Source organism: Lissotriton helveticus, chromosome 2_1 (genome assembly GCF_964261635.1).
Source record: "Lissotriton helveticus chromosome 2_1, aLisHel1.1, whole genome shotgun sequence".
NCBI classification, from domain to species: domain Eukaryota; kingdom Metazoa; phylum Chordata; class Amphibia; order Caudata; family Salamandridae; genus Lissotriton; species Lissotriton helveticus.
In genome coordinates, this window is record NC_136059.1 from 1,124,664,235 (window position 1) to 1,124,680,856 (window position 16,622).

Genomic DNA, 16,622 nt, shown 5'->3' on the forward strand with positions numbered 1-16,622 from the left:
GAGTCCCCCCCACCAACGGGTGAGGAAGGGGGCTCCCAGTGTGACAGGAGCAGGCAGCCCCGCAGCTGCCGGTCCCTCCCGGGGACACCGGGAGGGACCGCACAAGTCTTCAAACCCCTCGGCCCAGCCGCACGGGACCGGGTCAAACCGGGTACCTGGCAACAAGGGAGGGTCGCTCTACCTGCACGTCAGCCGTCCGTCGCCGGGCGGCCCGAGCCATGCCGGCGGGCTGGCAATTAGACCACCACCATCCTTGCCAGGGTCGGAGGTGCCGGTAGGGAAGAGCCAGGTGGCTCCATATCCCACACACTTCCCACCAAGAGGAGCCAAGGTCCCGTCACAGGCCCTTGGCCCCTTCTCTTCCAGGCCGCCCTGCCGCATGAGAAAGGCCACTCCCCGGTAGCCCGGAACCCGGTCGGGCCGAGCCACAGGCGTGGGAGGGTCCAGCCAGCACCAGGGCCTTTCAAGGGAGGGGTGGTACCAGCCCGGGGATGCACTTCCATTCGGTTTCACCCCACCCGAGGGGATGTCGTGCTGGGTGAAATTGAGTTCCGTCTCGGAGAGGGACAGGGGACAGGGGGCGCCCCCATCCCCGGTCCCTCACACATCGGTCAGGACCTCCCCGGGGGAAGAGGCCCTCCGAAGTCCCAGTCCTCACCCAAGCACCCCATGTGGCTACGACCGCTCCACCGGCCGGGGCGCGCCAGGGCAGGGCCGGGCCCTGTGCCTACAGTGTGTGCTTTCAGGAGGCGGCAGAGGGCTTCAGGCTCGCACCGTCGGTCACTAGGGCCGCTCCGCCGATAATGATCCTTCCGCAGGTTCCCTTACGGAAACCTTGTTACGACTTTTACTTCCTCTAGATTGTCTAGTTTGATCGTCTTCTCGGCGCTCTGCCAGAGCCGTTGCCGACCCCGGCGGGGCCGATCCGAGGATCTCACTAAACCATCCTGTCGGCTGTAGTGACGGGCGTGTGTACAAAGGGCAGGGACTTAATCAACGGGAGCTTATGACCCGCACTTACTGGGAATTCCTTGTTCATGGGAAATAATTGCAATCCCCAATCCCTATCACAAACGGGGTTCAGCAGGTTACCCGCACCTGTCGGCGAAGGGTAGACACACGCTGATCCGTTCAGTGTAGCTCGCGTGCAGCCCCGGACATCTAAGGGCATCACTGACCTGTTATTGCTCGATCTCATGTGGCTGAACGCCACTTGTCCCTCTAAGAAGTTGAACGCCGACCGCTGGGGGTCGCATAACTAGTTAGCATTGAGGAGTCTCGTTTGTTATCAGAATTAACCAGATAAATTGCTCCACCAACTGAGCTATCAATCTGTCAATCCTTTCCGTCTCCGGGCCGGGTGAGATTTCCCGTGTTGAGTGAAATTAAGCATAAGGCTCCACTCCTGGTGGTGCCCTTCCGTCAATTCCTTTAAGTTTCAGCTTTGCAACCATACTCCCCTCCGAACCCAAAGACTTTGGTTTCCCAGAAGCTGCTTGGTGGGTCATGGGAATAACGTCGCCAGATCGCTAGTCAGCATTGTTTATGGTCGGAACTACGACGGTATCTGATCCTCTTCGAACCTCTGACTTTCGTTCTTGATTAATGAAAACATTCTTGGCAAATGCTTTCATTTTGGTTCGTCTTGCGCCGGTCCAAGAATTTCACCTCTATCGGCACCATACAAATGCCCCCGGCCGTCCCTCTTAATCATGGCCCCAGTTCCGAAAACCAACAAAATAGAACCGGAGTCCTATTCCATTATTCCTAGCTGAAGTATTCAGGCGACCGGCCTGCTTTGAACACTCTAATAAAGTAAACGCTTCGGACCCCCAGGACACTCAGTCAAGAGCATTAAGGGGGCACCGAGAGGCAGGGGCTGGGACAGGCGGTAGCTCGCCTCGTGGCGGACCGCCAGCTCGATACCAAGATCCAACTACGAGCTTTTTAACTGCAGCAACTTTAATATACGCTATTGGAGCTGGAATTACCGCGGCTGCTGGCACCAGACTTGCCTTCCAATGGATCCTCGTTAAAGGATTTAAAGTGTACTCATTCCAATTACAGGGCCTCAAAGAGTCCTGTTTTGTTACTTTTCATCACTACCTCCCCGAGTCGGGAGTGGGTAATTTGCGCGCCTGCTGCCTTCCTTGGATGTGGTAGCCGTTTCTCAGGCCCCCTCTCCGGAATCGAACCCTAATTCCCCGTTACCCGTGGTCACCATGGTAGGCACAGAAAGTACCATCGAAAGTTGATAGGGCAGATATCCCAATATATTGTCGCCATCACGGGGACATGCGATCGGCCCAAGGTTATCTAGAGTCACCAAAGCGGTCCGGCAAGCCCGGATTGGTCTTGGTCTGATAAATGCACACATCCTGGAAGGTCAGCGCTCCTCGGCATATATTAGCTCTAGATTTGCCACAGTTATCCAAGTAACAGATGGAGCAATCAAAGGAACCATAACTGATTTAATGAGCCATTTGCAGTTTCACTGTACCGGCCGTTTCTTACACGTGCATGGCTTAATCTTTGAGACAAGCATATGCTACTGGCAGGATCAACCAGGTAGCCGTATCTGATGACGGGGTGGGGGCCGCGTGCCCATCTCCCCGACCGGCAACCGTCGCGCAACCCTCCATATTTCAGGAGCCTGCCAGGGGAAGAAGCCCACCTGCCTGTGCGGGAGGGTTCGCTGGAGGGGTGTGGAGCGGTGCGGTCGCATGGGCACCAGCGGGCCCAGCCGTCTCCCCCGGGAGGGAGAGGCAGGCCGAGGCGCAGCCTGAGCGAGACGAAGGGGTGCCGGGGCCTGGCGGCGGCGGAACCCCTCAGAACGATTGTTCCGAGCTGCTGTGGAAACATGCTGGGTGGAGAGGGGTGACGGCGTGCCGCACAGGGCCCACAGACCTGCCGGCCAGGCAGCATCCGAGGGCATGGCGCCACCCGACCCCTTCTGCTCGGGTCGGACCACTGGGGAGCACGAGGTGCCTGGGCCACTCGGCCTTCGCTCTGCTGGGTAGGGTGAACGACCTACTGCCAAGCGGCAGGCCCTCCCTAGAGTTGGACGGTCCATGCGGGGTGGAAGCTCTTTGCTTGAAACAACAGCCAAGGCTGGACAAGCAGTTCATCCCTAAACGGACCGAGAGTGCCCAATCAATCAGAGTACAGCAGGGGAATCCCCTGGCAGGCCATCCTGTGCAGGGGGTATGCTGGCTTAGAATCCCCTGCCTGCCTGCTGCCGGGGCAAGCAGGCTCAGAGAAAAAGGACCATCGGAAAGGGGCCCGAGAGGCAGGTGCATACCCGGGCCTCTGGGGACCCCAGCGGGCGGGCCCTGGGTGCTGCCTTCCCCCATCTCAGCATCGCCAGACCTCACTTAGGTCTGCCTGAGCAAACCTAGAGAAAAAGGACCATCGGGAAGGGGCTGAGAGGCAGGTGCGTACCCGGGCCCCTGGGGCAACCGGCGGTCAGGCCCGGGGGGCCACCTTCCCCTTCTCATCTTCGCCGGACCTCACGGAGGTCTGCCTGAGCAAATTCGGAGAAAAAAAGAACATCGGGAAGGGGCTGAGAGGCAGGTGCGTACCTGAGCCCTTGGGAGCCCCCGCGAGCGTGCCCGGGTCCTGCCTTCACCTGATTCAGAATCGCCGGATCTCACGGAGGTCTGACTGAGGAAAGAAACTCGGAGAAAAAGGACCATCGGGAAGGGACTGAGAGGCAGGTGCATTCCCGGGCCCCTGGGGGCCCCGGCGGACGGGTCCGGGTGCTGCCTTCCCTCGTCTCGGCATCGCCGGAACTCACGGAGGTCTGCGTGAGCAAACTCAGAGAACAAGGACCATCGGCAAGGGGCTGAGCGGCAGGTGCATACCCGGACCGCTGGGGGCCCCGGCGGGCGGGCCCGGGTCCTGCCTTCCCCCGATTCAGAATCGCCAGACCTCATGGAGGTCTGACTGACCCTCTCCCTAGTAATCCGGAGGAAAATTACCCCCTTTCTTGTAATCCGTGCACACGAGGTGACAGAGGGCACCCAAGGCGGGAAAGTACCCGACCTCCTAGAGCCCTCGTGGATCCAGGAGGCAAATGGCACCTCATCAGGTATTCCAGGGAAGTTCGGCCATCTGTCGCCCCATTGGAAAGCATTGCGGGTGACCCGATGGCCAAGGGGATTTGGGCGACCAGATGACCGAGGGGATCTGGGCGACCAGAAGGCCGGCACAAAAGGGAAGCCATCTGGACACCCTGCGCCCCAACGAAGGAGTGAGGGGGCGCCGGTGCATGGCGGACCGGAGGCCCAGGGCCCCAGCTGGGCCCTAGCCATGGAGGCTGCAAGTGGGACCAGATAGGCCCTCCGACCCGGGGCCCGCGGACACCTTGACAAGCAGGGGAGGCCTGCACGGGACCGATGGACCCCTGTCCTGGGCCCTTGGTGGAGCAGCAGCCCAGGGGACAGGGCCCAGGGCCTGAGCACCCGACCCGGGGCCCGGTCGGGCTCCTGGATCCAGCCGGGGCTCCCAGGCCCGGAGGCGCAGGGGACGCGTCCCCGGGTCCTCCAGACCTCCTCCCGGGCACCCTGCCATGCGGCAGGACCCAGGATGTAGCCCGGGGTGGGGAGACCACCCTCCCCGGAGCCCTCATGGGCCCCGGATGGAGCTCTTGAACCCAGCCAAGCAAGGGGAGGCTCCCAGGGCACAACGGAACCCCGTCCCGGGCCTTTGGCAGTGCGGCAGGCCGGGGGACAGGGCCCAGGGCCCGAGCACCCGACCCAGGGGCTGTTCGGGCCCCTGGATCTCCATCCGGGGCCCCGGATGGAGATCCTGAACCCAGCCAAGCAAGGGGAGGCTACCCGGGCACAACGGAACCCCGTCCCAGGCCTTTGGCAGTGCGGCAGGCCGGGGGACAGGGCCCAGGGCCTGAGCACCCAACCTGGGGCCCGGCCGGGGCTCTCAGGCCCGGAGGCACCGGGGACGCCTCCCCGGGCCCCCCGGCCCCTGTCCCGGGCACCCTGCCACGCGGCAGGACCCAGGACGGAGCCCGGGGTGGGGAGGCCGCCCTCCCCGGGGCCCCTGGACCTAGCCCATCAGGGGAGTCTCCCCAGGCCCACCGGACCCCATCCAGGGCATCCTACCACACGGCAGGCCCAGGGACGGACCCAGGGCTGTGGCGGCATCCTGGCCCGTCCAGCTGCTGGCTGTGGACCGCTCGGCCGAGAGGGGTCCCAGGGTACCCTGTCCCTAGTAATCTGGAGGAAGGCTACCCCTCTTTCTGGGATCCTGCGAGACTCAGGGGACCCTAGGCGTGAACGCGCCCGACCTCCCGGAGCCCTGGCTGGGATCTCGGAGGCGAATGCCACCTCATAGGGACTTCCAGGGAAGCCCGGCCATATGGTCGCCCGTTAGAAAAGCATTGTGTGTGACCAAATGGCCGAAGGGAGAGGTGCGACCAGATGGTCGGGATCGAAAGGACTCCCAGTTGCCCATCCGAGCCTTCGCGGTAGGGCTCCTGCCTGCCCACACAGGGCAGGGCTCGGGAGCTCGGGGACTCCGGCTAGGCCTCAGGCGCGGGGAGGACCACCAGAGATCTCGGGCCCGGACACCAAGGGGAGGACTGCTCGGGACCCATGGAGCCCGTCCCGGGAACTTGGCCATGCCGTTGGCCCTGGAGGAGGGAGCATGGGTGTCTGGGGGAGGACAGCCCGGGACCCATGGAGCCCATCCCGGGCACTCAGCTATGACGGTGGCCCTGGAGGAGGGAGCCCCGGACGCCTGGGGGAGGACTTCCCGGGACCCATGGAGCCTGTCCTGGGCACCCTGCTATGCCGTTGGTCCTGGATGAGGGAGCCCCGGATGCCTAGGGAGGTGTTGCCCAGGCATAGCCCATCTGGTCCCCGGCAGAGTACCACCAGCCCAGGAGGAGTGTCTAGGCATACCCTGCCCTTAATATTCCGAAGGAAGGCTACCCCTCTTTCTTGGATCCCGCGCGCACCGAGTGACGGAGGGGACTCAGGGCGCGGATTCGCCCGACCTCCTGGAGCCCTCACTGGGATCGGGGAGGCAAATGGCACCTCATCGGGACTTCCAGTGAAGTTCGGCCATCTGGTCACCTCATTGGAAAGCATTGGGTGAGACCAGATGGCCGAGCGGAAAGGTGCGACCAGATGGCCGGGACCGAAGGGACTCCCAGCTTCCAACACCGAGCCTTCGCGGTAAGGCTCCCGCCTGCCCATGCAGGGCAGGGCTCAGGGGCTCTGCTTCTCGGGGACTTTGGGACCCCGGCCGAGCCTCAGACACAGGGAGGACCACCAGAGCTCTAGGGCCAGGACGCCCGGGGGAGGACTGCCCGGGACCCATGGAGCCCGTCCCAGGCACTCGGCCATGACGTTGGTCCTGGAGGAGGGAGCCCCGGGTGCCCGGGAGCCATGGAGCCCGTCCCGGGCACTCGGCCATGACATTGGCCCTGGAGGAGGGAGCCCCGGACGCCCGATGGAGGACTGCCCAGGACCCATGGAGCCCGTCGCAGGCATTCGGCCATGCCGTTGGCCCTGGAGGAGGGAGCCCCGGATGCCTAGGGAGGTGTTACCCAGGCATAGCCTATCTGGTCCCTGGCAGAGAACCGCCAGCCCGGGAGGAGTGTCCAGGCATACCCTGCCCCTAGTAATCCGGACGAAGGCTACCCCTCTTTCTTGGAACCCGCGCACACCTAGTGATGGAGGGGACTCAGGGCATGGATGCGCCCGACCTCCTTGTGGGAGGACTGCCCGGGACCCATGGAGCCTGTCCCGGGCACTCGGCCATGCCGTTGGCCCTGGAGTAGGGAGCCCCGGGCGCCCGGGGGAGGACTGCCATGGACCCTGGAGCCCTTCCCGGGCACTCGGCCATGCCGTTGGCCCTGGAGGAGGGAGCCCCGGACGCCTGAGGGAGGACTGCCCGGTAACCCATGGAGCCCGTCCCGGGCACTCGGCCATGCTGTTGGCCCTGGAAGAGGGAGCCCCGGACGCCCGGGGAAGGACTGCCCGGGACTAATGGAGCCCATCCCGGACACTCGGCCATGCCGTTGGCCTGGAGGAGAGAGACCCGGATGCCTAGGGAGGTGTTGCCCTGGCATAGCCCATCTGGTCCCCGGCAGAGAACCGCCAGCCTGGGAGGAGTGTCCAGGTATATCCTGCCCCTAGTAATCCGGAGGAAGGCTACCCCTCTTTCTTGGAACCCGCGTGCACAGAGTGACGGAGGGGACCCAGGGCGCGGACGCGCCCGACCTCCTGGAGCCCTCACTGGGATCGGAGAGGCGAATGGCACCTCATCGGGACTTCCAGGGAAGCCTGGCCATCTGGTCGCCCCATTGGAAAGCATTGCGTGTGATCAGATGGCCGAGTAGAAAGGTGCGACCAGATGGTCGAAATCAAAAGAACTCCCAGCTGCCCACCCGAGCCTTCATGGAAGGGCTCCCTCCCCGCCTGCCCTTGTAGGGCTCGGGGGCTGCAGGGCTCGGGGGCTGCAGGGCTCGGGGGCTGCAGGGCTCGGGGCTGCAGGGCTCGGGGGCTGCAGGGCTCCGGGGCTCCGGGGCTGCAGGGCTAAGGGGGGCTCCGAAACCCCACTCTGGGCCTCAGGCATGGGGAGGCCCGCAAGAGCTCCTGGGGCCCAGCCGCCCGGGGGAGGACTGCTGGGGGCCTTGCAGGTCTCCGGGGCTCTGCACCAGGGAGCCTTGTCCCGGGCAAATCGACTCTTGGCAGGCCGTAGGACGGGGGCTCCCAAGCCCAGGCCCCAGGGCCGGTCCCTACTTTCCAACCCAATCAGGCCGGGGGGGATCAGGGAGTCTGCCCAGGCACGAGGGACCCCTGTCCTGGGCACACGGACCCTCAGGACGTGCCCTTGTTTTCCACACATTTTTTCCATAATTCTGCATAGTGTGCATAGTGGTGCTACGCAAACTACGCCCAGCCATATTCTAGCCTACTCTCCCTCCTTATCTACCTAACATCAGTACTCCTCCTTCTGCACACACCTCTTCTACACCTTCCTCTACATCAACCTTCAGCTCTTCGTCTTTACTCTATTTTCATTCTCCCACTTACTCTTTTCTCCCTGTGTACACTCTCCCACTATCTGTCCGCTACTACAATATCTTTATCCTACTGCAAGCACAACATACATTCTTATAGTGCACCATCAGCTTGGGTGCCTCTATCTCAGGCTACTCAAAGTATAGCAAATGAGTTAGCAAAAAACAAGGGGTAAAGTACCCCTGCCATATAATATAAGGATATTGAAAGTTGCCAAGGACCTCCATATCTATAGAAAGAAATGAGAATAAAGTCACAGATCATGTATCAAGTCACAGAAAGGTGAGACAACTTGCAATATCTTTATGACATATGGTATGGGTAATTTATCCCTTACATGGTGACACCATCATCATTTGCTCAGATCTTTATTAAACACTTAATTTTCTAGCTCCGTCTTATGAAAGATATTCTTTAAGAATAAATGTTTTATGTAGAATAAACTTTGAGTATGCCCTGTGAGAATAAAAGTGCCAATGTGCAACTCATAACTGGTTGCAAATTATATTTTAAGTATGATACGTCACTTTCAATACCACTCAAGTTCAGAATTTGTGGTAATATGCAGGTAGATTTTAGTTTTTTCTCATTACCATGCAATTATAATTTTTTTGCTGTTGACAGCAATATTTCGGGATTACTTTGGCAGATGCTGAAAAGCTAGGGATCGCTTTCATTCTTTTAATGTTAGTCATAACTCTGCTACAGTATTCTACCTTTTGCATTGACTGCTGGCTCTGGCACACGGCAGTGTAATGCCAGAATCAGAAATTACCCTTATTAAATTATTACAGAAGAGTAACAATTTCACAGATAGACTGTAATATATCAGATAAAGTACCCCCAGAGTATATTGATATGTACACTGCAAGTCACTGAGGTGTTCCATGACCATATAGAGGAAGGAGGGTAAAGGCTGGGTTTATTCGTGAAGATTTGAGTCTCTGAGGTGGCGTTCATCAATAGTGTGTAGTTTAATCCTCCCCTAATTAGGGGAGAGGATGTGGCCAAACGGTTAGAGCGGTAAACCTCAAAGCTGGGGAACCGGGTTCAAATCTCTGTAGGGACACTCAACATCCGGTGATTCTTGGCAAATCACTTAATCTCCACATGCCTAACAAAAATGAATGTGTTCGCCTGTTACGTAACTGGCAGTCATGTAAAGTGCTCTGATACCTTTAGGTCGAGTTTGCAATATATAACACCCCACCCCCCCTCACAATACAAGGGCACATCACCACTCCCTTCTCCTAATCCTTTTTCAAGTACTTTGCCCCGCCTTTTCTTTTGAAGAAATGCTGTTGTTGCAGATCTATAGATTACATATGGAACATATACCCTGGAAATAAATAAAGCAATGTGTAGCTTGCATTTGGTTGCAAAAAAAAAAAATTTGAGCAGTTCAACATGTCACTTTCAAATATAGTTGTAGCTCATACTGTGTGGCGCCATGCAGGTGGATTTCTGTTTGTTTTTGTAATGAACATGAGCAGTGCACTAAGTATACTGCCATGAATATCTCTTTATCAGCTAATTACTGTAAATTCCCAATGAACATTAAGCCAGAAGAAAGTGCTGAAAAGGTAGTCCTCCTCTAGAATTAAAAATTGTAATTCTGTTTAGTGGCCTGCCTTTCACATGGGCTGCTAGCTGTTAAAGCAGGGATTGTGACACCATAACTCAATCGTATTACGTTTTAAGAGTAGAATAGTGTTATTGTTTTCGTATTATAGTACAGTAGTGATGTCACAAATAGAAAGCAATACAGTAGACACATGTTTTTATACCTTAAATAACAGGATTCACCGAAATGTGGGCAAATATACTATTGATATCTCTCTTCTCAAAATTTGTGGTGCACTAAATTGCAGGCACTGCGACCACCAAAATCAAACATTCAAAATACAAAACAAAAATTGTGATTTTTAAATGGATTATTGAATCGCAATGTCTACAGTGTGATGCTCTCCATTTCTCTCAAACTGCAAGGATATATTTCTATCTTTGAAAATGTAATTACTGTTGCAAAACATTGATTGGATGCCCTAGCCTCAAAATGGGCGCTATCCATTTGCAAAATGGAAGCTGACTTTAACGGACATCTTTCACTTTGTGAATCTGACATGTTGAAATTGGGGGAATAGACAGAGGTCCCGGGGACTGCTATATCCTCCCCCTTTTGCTCTTTTGCATTAAGCCAATTTTTAAACCACTGTAGCTCTTGGCCCTTTAAGGGGCTGTTGTGTTGGCATTCTGTGAAGGTCTGCTGCCCCTTGCAGGGCCCTACACCTGAATTATCAGGGTCTTATTTATGAAGCCCTGCATCACATTTACGCTGCTGTTGCATCACTTTTTGTGATGCTGCGGTGGCGTAAATAATGCGACATGTTGCGCCATATTTACAAAGTGACTCCTCTAGGCAGATGCCTCACTTTATAAACCCCTTGCGCTACATTATACCTGCGCCAGGTATAATTTATGCAGAGTGGGCGTTCTCCCACATCAAAGCCTCGTAGAAGTGGGACATTGAAATCTATAAGATTTCAGTGCACCACTTCTAGGACGTCATTATGTCAAAAACTTACGCCTGCCTCATGGGAGGCATAAGGGTGATGCAGGCCCATCACATGGTGCTTGCACCATGAGAAAGGACACATTGCTGCAGCTGCGTCTGTTTTCAGACACTCCCCAGCAATGTGCCACTTTTCCGCATACAGATACGTCAGTAATACTGACGTATCTGTGACTCCTTGCGACATGATGCGCCGTACTGTGAATGCGGCGCATCAATGGTGACGCAAGGAGGGCTCGCTGAGAAGTGTCGCAGCGATGCAATACTTCTCATAAATAAGGCCCTCAGTCTTCTGGAGTAATCATAACTCATTAATATTAACAGACTAGAGAATCTGCGATTCCTATCGAGTGCCATTTTTACACTGCTGTGGATTCGTGCTTATGGTGCAGTGCAAAAATATTTCCAGGTCAAGTTGCAGAGGCTGCGGAAGATTTGCGACTTTTATGCAACGTTTAGTCCATTAGGATGACCTGTGAATGTCCTCTGGTTGCTAAATTTAAGCGTAAGTACAATTTCTTCTGATCTTGCACAGTGTAGGAGACAGTAGTGCGTCAACACTTTGACGGCTGCAGAAGGATACTTCCTCGATGGACAACCTGGAAAAAATACAATAAAAAAAACACATCTGCGTGGGCTCTCAGTCCAGCTGTCAACGGACGTTGCTGAGGCTCTTTCTTCTGGCAGACACTGCTTATGCTTGTCTGTACCCACTTCTAGTTAGCCTGCAGTCGTCCTAACAGTGATTAGAGGACACATTTTACAGTCAATTAAATGAATTTTTATCCACTGTAGAAGTTACCGCCTGCTGTGAAGGATTAATCCCACTGCAGAATAAATTACGTTTCTAGGAAAAAGAGATTAATTTCTAGCACAGGGTGCCCTCCCTGCCCGTTGGCAGGGGCTAAATATGCACCAGATGGGGATGGTGGCATTCATCAGGCCTTGAGCTTTCTGCATACTGTTGTGCGAGGGAAGGATGCTTTATAGCCAGTTTTTCACATCCAGTGACTCAAAGATGGCTGCCAGAAACAGTTTCATCCCATAAAGGTGATAGGTTTGGGTGCAACGCGTGCTTCATGCTTTCTGGATTTCTGGTGCAGCCTACCGTTTGAGCATCTGACATTGCTGCATCTGTTTCTTCTTAGCATAGAGCAACACAACATTTGCATATTGGAAAAACCATGTGAGCCACCAACAATCACAAGTAGGCACAGTGAATAAATGAAAGGGGTAGGGCCTGCTGTGCCTAGGTCAGGTCGCAATTCATTCAGTGCGTTGTTTACAAACTGACTGGTTTGTAAACTGACCCTTACATTGTACTGTGGCTATTGGCCTAATTAGTGAGAGTGCATAATTTCCATTTGCAGAAGGTAGTAAAAACTCCTGCCTCATTATTATGTATGAGGCAAGGGTCCTTTTACAGCCCCCGGAAACGGTTTTGAACACCTATGAGGGACATCATTCTCTTATCTCTAAGTGATAACTTTCAGGCGAAACGGCGCAGAAAGAACACTCAAGAGTTAAGAGCAAAACGATGCTTTATTGGGGCAGGTATGCAGCTAAATTTAATTCAAAACCAAAAATCAAACAGCCCCGCCTCACTAATACACTAACTCAAAATGTCCCCTCCCACTTTTAAACCTCCCTACTAACCTGTACCAACTCCCAACAAAACATCCAAACATTCAGCACCACCCATCCTTTTTATTTTAGTCACTGTTGTTTCACACCAGACCCAAGCATCACACCCCTGTACTTCATCTCAGGAGCAGCTCGTGCAGGTAAGAGCGGCGAGGCAGGGTGGGGGAGGACTCGACAGACAACGACGAGGGAAAATTAATTTTCCCTCGCTGTCGTCTGTCGAGTGCCCCCTACCATGTCCCAACACGCTTACCTGCACTAGCCTCTCCTGCTCCAACTGCCAACATTCCATTGGCAAGGGCTCAACCTTCCAGTCTAGAGCATGAGCCCCACGTTTCTCTGACACCCAGGAAAATCCATGAACAAGCTTTTTCCTGCCTCCTGCCCATTTTAGACCATCTGGTATATGAGCAATGGCTGCCGCCCATACAGCCCATCACTCACTTTGTCCTAAGCGGGCTATCGCCAAAGAGCCACTGCACCATCATTGCACTGCTAACCATTTTCGCCAGCATGGCCTGCATTTCAAGCAAATAAAACTTTTAGTATGGCTGGAACACCCCATGTTGCAAAGATACCATCCAGTCTCTCAATGACTCATTTTTGAGTGGCAGATGAGCGTTCCACAATTAATGGCAATCACGAGTATTCACCCACAATCACCATCAGTTGATGTCTGTTGTCAAGTGGACCGAAAAAGTCAATGGCTATTCACTGCCAGGCATTCTTCAGGAGTTTTGACATGCTTTTGGTGTGTTGAGTAACTTCTATAGATAGGCATTGTATAGATGACAGGCCTTTAATTCTTTCTCAATGCCCTCATTAAGATATTGAAACCAGGCTCGGTCTCAGAGAGTTCGTTTTGTGGAAACGATTCCCCTATGTCCTTTGTGGGCTACTTCGAACATCTTCTGCCACAGATTCAAGATTCTCGACCCTCGCAATATAACTCCCTCTTGAGTTATAAATAGTTAATCTTTGACATCGCTGTAATTTTGCTATTCACTCTCACTGGTGAGAGGTCAAGTGTGCTGACTCCACAACTGATATGTAATTATATCTTTCAACTTTAGCATGTTACTATTGTGGCTCGTGGCATTGATAATTTGGGCTAACGAAATGTCAGCTGGTGTGTTTGATTTTACATTAAAGTTGTTATAATCTTCAGCTGTCTTGGATGGAGTGGCATGACCTTGAATGGACACTTTGTAAAAGTAGTCAGCAGGGTTCTAATCTTGTCCTGCACTATACACAATGTTATATTTGTATTGTTGCAGTTGTAATCCCTAGCGTTCAATGTGAGGAGGTCTCTTGGCCTTTGGATTGCCGAATGTTGCTACTAAAGCTTGATGATCTGTCACCAGCATAAAAGGCTTTCCGTACAGGAAGTGTTCACATGCCCATACTACTGCTAAACTTTCTTTCTCAGGTTGTGAGTAAGTGCGTTCTGGTTGGGACAAACTCCTACTTGCATATGCCACAATATGCTTTCGAGCATTCAGGTGTCCACTATGCTGTTAAAGGATATCACCTAACCCACCAGGGCTAGCATCAACAACAACCTTTGTATGAAGTTTTGGGTTGAAATAAGCCATTTTAGTAGCATTTTCAATGGCTTAATGTCTTAAAACTTTTTTCACATTTATGTGACCACTGAAATAAAACATTCTTTTTTGTCACTCTCTCAATTAAGTTCTGACAGTGGCAAAGTATCATATATATATCTAGAACAGTAGCTGGCCATGCCAATACATTAAAACACCATGGACATATGATATGGGGGATTAGCATTTGACAGCGCTTGTACTTTACAGGATCTTGTGTCATACCTCCATCAGAAAAGATATGGCCAAATAATTTTAGCTATATCCTATGAAACTCACATTTGTCTGCATTCAAAGTCAAGCCTGCTTCAGCAAGTAAGCAACATACTTGTGTATATACTTTTTTTTTAAAACTTTATTTTGAAGTTTTTTGCAATAAAAAAAAGTAGACAACACGAAGCATAGTACTAACACCCGAAGTACAAAGAGCAATCAGTACATGGCTTTACAGCAGAATCACATAGGGGGAAATAGAAAATAGGTCAAACGTGAGGTATGTCAAGCAGGGATAGCATCAGACGGCAACATTGCACTACATGGTTATCACATATCAGCTCTTTTAAAGGTATACAGTAATAGGCACTAAGATCTTCAGGTGGTATAAAAGCAGATGATACGAGGAAGGAGAAGGCATCTGTCCATACATCCACACGAGCAAAAACAGGTGGTTAGGACCAGGGGAAATTTATAAGACCAAGCTCCGATAGGTTCCCTACAAGCATTCAACTACAAATATATCAGAGGGTCTAGTGACAGAACTGAAGGGTACGCACAATGTTAGGTCAGATTGTGCATACCCTTCAGTTCTGTCACTAGACCCTCTGATATATTTGTAGTTGCATACATCCACACGTACAGCCAAGCTCACAGCATAAAGTCAGTGCTTAGTAAATGTTAGGAGGAGGACCACTCAGGTTCCTACAGTCCCGTCACCAGCAGCCCGTATCTCATTCGCAGATTGAGCGTCATTCCCACCCCCCTGGGTAAGCAGATACGTGGTCAATGGGCCCCAGATGTCCCTAGGTTTACTGGATACCGGCAGTGTCTCAGCAAAAATCGCAGACTGCTCCTGACAATGGATCACATCTGCAAGCCAGTCCTTAAACTTCGGAGCCCTACCGCGGCCCCATCGACACGCCACTCGACGTTTTGCGAGAAGCAGAGCAACATCTAGGAGTTTCCTACAAGTCTTAGGGATGTGTAGTGTGTGCCCCAGTAGCATCAGTAAATGGTCAAGGCTTATTGGCTCACCGACCATGGATTTGAGGGCACCGTGTACCTGTTACCAGTAGTCATGGACCAAAGGGCATTCCCAGGACAAATGTAGGAATCCAGCCTGTTTCGCGTGACAGCGTTCACAGCTGTCATCATTGGATAAACGGAATTTATATTTTTTGACCGGCGTATAATACAGCCTTTGTAGGAACTTATAGTGGATCATCTTAAGCTTGCAGCTGGCTGATATCCTAGCTGTAAGATCGCAGCAATAGAGCCACTGTTCATCGGTGATCTCTGATGCCAGGTCGTCAACCCAATGTGATCGTGCCGAGTTTTCTAGTCCCAGTCTGGATGACCTGACATGACGATACATACCCGACACCAAATGCGAGCCGTCTTGTGAGCATAGCATGAATTGTAAGGGAGGAAGGACCTCAGGTTCTAAGGTAAAATCAGGCAGAATCTCCTTCATCCCCTGATGCAGTCGCATATAGTAGAACGTATCAAGCGGGTGGGGTTATGAGATTTAAAAAACAGATCTACAGAGTTGAATTGGCCATCGGTGAATAGGTCACCCCAACACGTGACCTGCAGGCGTCTGCAGAGCACCTGGAAACCCCGCTCCTGTAGAAGTTCCAATTTAGGGTGATATGTCAGAGGCATCCGAGTAGAATACGGCAGAGCACAGCCAAGCATCTTAGCAATATGACGCCAGGCATCTATAGTACATGTAATAGTGGTAGACGGCGTTTCAATGGCCACCACAGGGCAATGTATGAGCCCATTCAGAGGAAGAGGATTTGCGACCCAGTCCTCAACTGCCAGTTGAGGCATGAAAGGTGTGGGGATCATCCAATGATAGGCGTAGTGCGCCTGCGCGCATACATAGTAAGCCTTAAAGTCGGGAACATCGAAACCTCCCTTATCATATGGCTGGGTCAATATCGACCACCGTAGTTTTGGGTGTTTGCCCCCCCAGAATAAACGACACACTTCAGACTTCAATGTTTCTTTTAAAAAAGGCGCCCGGATAATAAGGAATATTAAGAAATAGATACAAAAAGCGGATGTAGTACAACCATTTTGATAAGAGACGCTCTGCCCGCCATGGATAGGGGGAGGGAAAGCCAGCGATCAACCGATGTGGTGAGTTTTGTGATCGCGACGCCATAGTTAAGCCTCAGAGTCTCATCCTTATCGCGAGTGATCTGGATGCCAAGGTATCGCAAGTCCGAGCGGCACCACTCTAGTGGGAAGTCAAGTTGGAAGTCAACTACTGCATCCGTGAGGGGGTAGAATTGCGACTTAGCCCAATTTATTTGCACTCCGGATAGTCCACCGAAGACCACAAACTCCCTCAGCAGTGGGTTCAGGTTACGCAACGGATCTGTAACAAAGAGCGTCATATCGTCAGCGTATAGCGACACATCAATCTGACACTGAAAGCAGCGGAATGCGCCTTCTCGGTGTAGCTGGCGCAGTCTGCAGGCCAGTGGCTCAACAGCTATCGCAAAAAGGAGAAGGGATAATGGA

At 53.2% G+C, this 16,622-nt stretch overlaps 1 long non-coding RNA gene and 1 pseudogene across 1 annotated transcript in view; one reads left to right on the plus strand and one right to left on the minus strand.

Annotated features, from left to right (window-relative positions):
* LOC144818486 (uncharacterized) overlaps window positions 1-16,622 on the plus strand; it is a 394,882-nt gene that overhangs the window by 137,239 nt on the left and 241,021 nt on the right. The gene's annotated exons all lie outside the window — the stretch shown is intronic.
* Window positions 802-2,571, minus strand: LOC144820681 (18S ribosomal RNA; annotated as a pseudogene).